The sequence below is a fragment of the Sinohyriopsis cumingii genome, unplaced genomic scaffold (assembly GCF_028554795.1).
Source record: "Sinohyriopsis cumingii isolate HCF-2022 unplaced genomic scaffold, ASM2855479v2 utg001710l, whole genome shotgun sequence".
Classification (NCBI taxonomy): domain Eukaryota; kingdom Metazoa; phylum Mollusca; class Bivalvia; order Unionida; family Unionidae; genus Sinohyriopsis; species Sinohyriopsis cumingii.
Window position 1 is genome coordinate 63,379 of NW_028316037.1, and position 6,843 is coordinate 70,221.

Sequence of the window (6,843 nt, forward strand, 5' to 3'; positions counted from 1 at the left end):
AAACAGCGTTTCTAATTAACCCGCCGGGCCTCTACGACCCCACTAGTGTATTCGTTTACAACCACATGAGGTGGTTTCCGCGATGATGAAATCGACGCGAGTACGTTCAATACCTCACGGCCACATATCGGTGGGTCACTTAATCGCTGTGTTGGCAGCGTGGAATAAAAAACCCGGGCTGAACACGCCCGGATATACCGCATAAACTCTTTCGGCGGAGCTAACCCGTATGAATCAAAATAGACGATCGCACGCGGATCAATCGCGTATGCAACCCAATGAGTTCCCGCTCCGGAGGACCCATCGAGGTTAATTATGCCGGTTTCAATATTCCTTGGTGCCGCCGGTAATTGATCCCTCATAAAAACACCTCTGAAGTTTTTTATCGCTAACGAGTCGGCGGCGTCTATTAAATCAAAATTAGACATAGGAGTCATTAAACGGTTCCCGGTAGTCTTAGACCCTTTCCCGAGTACCATGAATACGGGGTTCCCGGTAGTCTTAGACCCTTTCCGGCCACGGATCGTTTTTTTTTAGCCTTTCCCGGTTGCCTTCTTCAATGCCATCCCCGCCGCGGTACCAACGGCTCCTAACGCCGCCGCCTTAGCCACTGCTGGTGCGGCCGCGGCAATCAACGCTGGAATCGCAGCTAACAGCGGAAATATCCCACCGGTCTTTTCCATGTTTTTAATCGCTGCGGCTGAAAAATCTATTTGAACACCCTTTTTATTCTTCATCGCATTATTGAAATGTTTTATTTGACGCGCCGTCAACGATATCTTATGATTACCACCTGCCATCTGTGACGGCTTCAGCGTTATTGTGGTTCCGCATTGTTTAGCCGACTTTGATCGTAATTTCTTGACTTGACCATCAGTCAACTCTACACTGACGACACTATACGACATTTATTGTAAACGCGTTTGTGCTTTCAATTACATGTTTTCTACTGGCGCATCAACGATTCTCATTCGTCCACCAACACCTTCCAACAGCATTGATTTATCGCTGAGAATGACAGCAACCGCTCTATAATTAACACCACCCGGGGCTATACGAGCTCTAAAGTGTATATCAACGACGGATTGTCTCGTTAAATCAAGATGTTCCAATGAAAAATAATAAATCGGATACAGGTTTTTAAAATCAAATTGTGATATTTGCAAACCAGTGTCGACGTTTTGATCACGACCCATATATGACAGCAATCGATGGTACACACGTGCGACATGGTTGTCGCCGTAATTAAGCTGTATATCCTCGGATGGTTCCTGTTGTCCGTTTATTCTCAGCGAAACATCCCTGACTCCTAATTGATCAAATATCATATGGCTGCGTTCTTGATTACCCAATCGTTCCCTATTCTGTAACGCAACAAATATATGACGCGGGGCTGAAACACCCTGTTTTGATGCCAAGTGCCATGTAAACGTATCGGCGACGTTATCCTCTTTAGCATCAGTTGTTACCGCTAGCCAAATCAACAACGATTTTCCCCCCTGTTCCATAAATGATAACAATCGTGCTTCCGTGGTAACTGATGGAGTCAACACCGGCATCCACAATGCTATTTTAGTTAAAACGACTTTACCGTCAGCGACACCAGCAGCACGCCATATTGCATTGTTATCATCGCCCCTTCGCGTTAGCGCGATTGTATGCTTAGCCCCATAGATAACTTTTCTGACATTTCTGCAGAATCCAAATATGTGATGGAGTGGAATCGCGCATGAAAACTTTCGGCGTGGTCTTTGCAACATTGTTACTCGTGCTGCGAATCCCATATTGTAATTATCGTTAATACTTTTCATAATATTGAAATCAGCGTCCGGTTTTGCTCTGCGGTCTGGATTGGCTGCTTCAGCCTGATCACCTGCGGTATCTTTTTTCGCCAGCACGTTAACGTACTGAAGATGATCAGCGTTATTAGTGGTATCCTTTGCGAACATCATAGATGGGCCCGCCGATCTCGTATAATCGTCCGAGTATCTCGCTAACCCAATTATCGTCGTTGCAACATCAACCTCGCGTTCTATTGATTCAATTTCTCGCCCGTCAATAAGATATCTGGCGCTCTCAAATAACGCCATGATACCGTTGTTGACGAAACCAACTCGAACACGATTGTCATCTGCGTATGGTGCATTATCGGCAGCATTTGTCACGAGTTCTCCCTCAATTTCGATAAACGCTTCACACGGCAAAAAATATTTACTGGTATCTTGGACTTGAAGTTCAATTCGCGATCGTAGGTCGGCTTGTGGTGGTTGATAGGAATAAAATTGATAATCGCGGACAGAATCGTCCCTGCGCACTGGGGCATCCATATCAAACGCGGGATCAGCGGTTCGCGCAAACATTTTATTATTTATCATGTTGATGTTTTCAATTGCGATTTTTTCGTCGTAAATTCTTTGAATTCTGTTTAAGACCACTCCCCCGCTATTGCGTTCATGGGCGCGTTGGTGGATGACTGAGCCGCCAACGACTCTAGTTTTTCTTCCACGGCGTTATTTATTACTTTACTGACATTTGCAGGCATCACCGTCGTTGATGGCATCTGTTTTCGTTTTCTCACCAACGACATTAGTTTGTTCCGCGCGGCTGAAAGCGCCTTTCCGGCAACATCTCCAATAGCACTAATACCCTTATCACGAATAACATCAATAGCCTTCATTCCTAATTGTTTGGCTAACGGCGCTACTTTTGGAGCCATTCTTGTAAATAACCCCGCAATGGTATTACCGAGACCATCTCCATAGTACGCGCGGTAAACAGGCAATCGCGAGTTTACCACGTAGACGAGTACTGGTTTATCGTGGTTGTAGTGTATGATCATCTTTATTATAAAACACCGGTTTTCCAATTAGTGATTGATCACCCCCCCCCCCCTTCCCACCGCCGCGTTGAAAAACCGGAATAAATTTTGTCAAAATTTCCTTGGGTTTTTGCCCTCGATAAAAATCCGGTTTTTTCTGGTTTTTAGTCATTTTTGGTCATTTTTTGTTGCCTATAGTCGTTTTATTCGATTTTTTCAGCAAAAACATCGATTTTCTCTAAATGATTTCCTGGGGTTTTCACCCGTAAAAACCGACCAAAAACGACCAAAAACGACAATTTTATAATTTTTTTAATCATCCACTAACTCGTCTATGAGCGTTCGATACGCACTAATGTCCATGATACCGCCCGTAAATAACCGCTTGCAAATATCAGCTGCCTCATTGATTATTTCCGGAGAGTTATTTCCGGCTCGTTTTCCTCCGATTAGTACCTCTAGCCGTGATATATCACTGAGAACACTGTTAGGACAGGTAACGCCGTAGGATTCTTTACCAACAGAGTATCCTTTTCCTTTTTTTAGTTTTACCCTTTTTTCAACTTCTTTGTGGAATGCGTCGTAATCGGGATTACCACGATGTGATAATGCATTCTCGTGTTTACTCGCTAAATACACTATTCTTGTCCAATCCTTTAACGTCTTTATATTTTTCTCGTAATCGCTATTGATATGCTCCTTATCTCGTATGCTCTTAGCAAAATTAGAGGCAGTAAAATCAACTAATTCTTCCCTGCTGCTGAAGCCTCTAATTTGATCTATTGTGCTCTTCTTGAGTACATTACGGGGTATATTCCCCCTTTTCTCTTTTTCTTCCGGTATTTCTTCCGGTATTTCTTCCGGTATTTCTTCTTCTGGTTTTCTTGCGGTAGCACCTAGTTCTTCTTCGTCGGCCATTGTAACATAAGGTTCTTGTGGGTCCATTATAGTGAGTGGTGGTGACCTCAAAGACCTCTTCGCTTGTTCGGTCTGAGCCGCTATCTTTTCAAGTACGCCAAGCAGTGACGCCTTTTTCTTTCTTTCTTCGTCGGGAATATCCCCGTATATCGCTGTTTTCACGTCTTTGGTTGCACTCGTTATCGGAGCAAAGAGTTGTTCGCTTCCAACAGTAAAATCGGTTTGTAGTTGCTGCCGCGTTTGAAGTTGTTCTCGGACCCTGTCTCGTAACGGTATGAACTTTTTAAGCGCCGCCAGCCGCTCTCTGGCTAGCCGAGTAGTAAGTGATTCGCCTACCATTATTGCAATTGCTCCGCAATTTCTAATTTCCCGCCGAGTGTACCATCGGGGGCTCCACGGAGTTTTCGTCTATAATCCTTCTAATGTTTTTGATCTTGCTAGAAATCTCCCGGCGTCGTTCATAAACACGTCCAAGTTTTTTTCGTATTATTTCAACGGCAGTGAATAGTCCAATGAATGCATTTGCGTCATTGTGGTACAAGTTTTCATTAATCGTATGTTGTAATCGTTTTATAAAAAAGTACTCGCGGGCCAGGGTAAAACGCCCCCGTTTCGATTGTTCGTTAATAATCTCATAATCGGATAATATTTTTTCGCTGTCGAGACCATCAGATAATTCAATTCCTTGATTTTTTAATTTTGAAATCTCGGCTAATATATTATTGATGTCTTCGATATTCATTATTCTTATAAAACATCTTGTTTTTAAATAAAAAAAAATGAACTCTGCACAGTGTGCTAATTCGTCAGCGCCATAGGCCCCGGTGGCCTTATTTCTGTTATATATGAAAATCGAATTCTGTGCCCAGTCTTTTTTGAGATCGCTGAATTCTGTATTCCTTCTGCAACAAATCGTACTGAGGTTATACAAATGTCGAAATATTTTCCTGCCGCATTCATGGAGTGAAATGTTTTGATGTATCAAACGATTTGACACCCCTTGCTTGCTTTGAGCACTTACCAGTTTGGCCTTTTTTACTGTTTTCACTCTGAGAGATGGCTTGCAGATTACACAGTCTGTTATTTTGAGGGCATCCATCAATATGATCAATAACGAGACCGTCCTCGATTGGTCCGTTAAACGCTTCATATACCACCCTGTGAACAAGATAAATTTTCCCTCCAGCATTAAATATCAAATACCCCTGATTATTTTTCCATCCAACCGGCTTCTTCAGTCTACAATTTCTAACAACACCGTCGCGAGATGCCTCGTAATTAACGAGCACAGGATGCGGCTGAAATTCTTGGTCCATTTGTATAATAATACTATTTGTCTAATTCATTATTTGGTTTAATTATAAATCTTTCAACGTAGTCCTGAGGAGTTTTGATGACGAAGTCGGCGGTGGGGTCAATGACGGCGTTTTTAATTCGCTTGTCATAATAGCGTTTTAACTCTCTGTATCGCTTTCCGCCACAATTAATACACAACTGCGATTTTCCTCTTACACCGACGTGGCAAACCAAGCACGGGAGGGGGCCAAGAGAACCATTACGAACGCTTTGTAAATGATACCCGCAGAATTCACCTCTACATGATTTATTGCACGGGGTTGTCGACCCAATCATCAACCATTTGCATTTATTCATTATACTATATTCTTTCATTTAAATACTTGTTTTAATTATATGGATGAGTTCGAGAGATTAGCAGCAATTAAGCCCTGGAAAAATATTAAGTTCAATCTCGATAGAGTCCTCAAGGACGCACCAAAAGCGTTAATAAACGATAGAACCCTGTTGAATAAAATACGCGATTGTATCAATGAATTCAAGCGTGATGGTGCATCTCATAGTTGGTCAACATTTCGAATTGATGGCGTTGTTGATGCTACTATGAACGACAACCGCGCAGCAACGATAATATCACAACTTGACGGTAAAAAGTATTTCTTCAGAGTAAAATTCATTGTCCGGGTGGAATCAGGTAATTGGATCATACGTGATAAATTTGAACCAGTTCTCAGCGACAAGAAAACAGTCATTGTTAGCCGTGACTCCAAGCCGGGGCTGTTAACCGGAATTGACAGACCATACTATGAACGAGCGTATCCTGAAACAGCAGTTGTTTATGGAATATACCCGTTAAATAAGAAACCTGATATCGGAAAACTAGCGCCGATGAAACAGTCAACGGGGATAAATTGTGTAGCAGAACGAATAATAGAGCATTTTACAAATGCATGTCGAGGAAACAAATTGACTGATTTACGACGTAGCAAAATCAACCAGTGGGAGGAGACAGTGCGCGAGCGAGGAGCAACCATCAGCGACATAGCGAGATTAGAAACGTCGTTGAGATTTCCAATAACCGTTACAACGATAACCGGTGAAGTATTACACGAATCAAAGTACAAATCAAAGGGAGCCCCAATCAAAATTATTGATCATAACGAACACGCGTGGACGCCCGCGATCACAGTGTTTCCACGGGATAGAACAGTAAAGTATATCCCGGGGGAATTTATACAAGATGGTTTTCTCGCGGAGAGGAAACTATTTGATGCTATTGCTTGTTTGTGTAAAAACGACCCTGTGTCAGTGTGGTTACTTCGCAGCGCTGAAAACGATGCGGATACTTTTGATCAGTTTGTAAGACCAAACGGTGAATTATACCGCACTGAAGCGTTTCACAACAAGATGAAAAAAACCGCCATAGAATTTGAGGAGCATGATGAACAACTGCTAACAAATTGTTTTACGATTTCATCGGTTGCGGCTCATGTTGCAGCAAGGAAAAATGCGTGGAGTCCAACACGCAAGGAATTTCTACCGGATGTACAATCCAGTTGTTTGGAATATTATCACGGTGGACTATGGAACACTGAATACAGCCGCGACGCTATGATTTCCGTTGATATGGTTGCCTGTTATCCAGCGAGTTTTCTCGGGTATGGATCCGCCGCTTAGTACTTTAAACGATTTGGACACCCCAGACATGAAATGACTCGTGTTGCTATTAATGGACCACTGCCTGATTTTGATTTAACCGGATTCGCTCGCATAGTATCATTTGAATTCGCAGCAGGACTTCATCGCTGTTG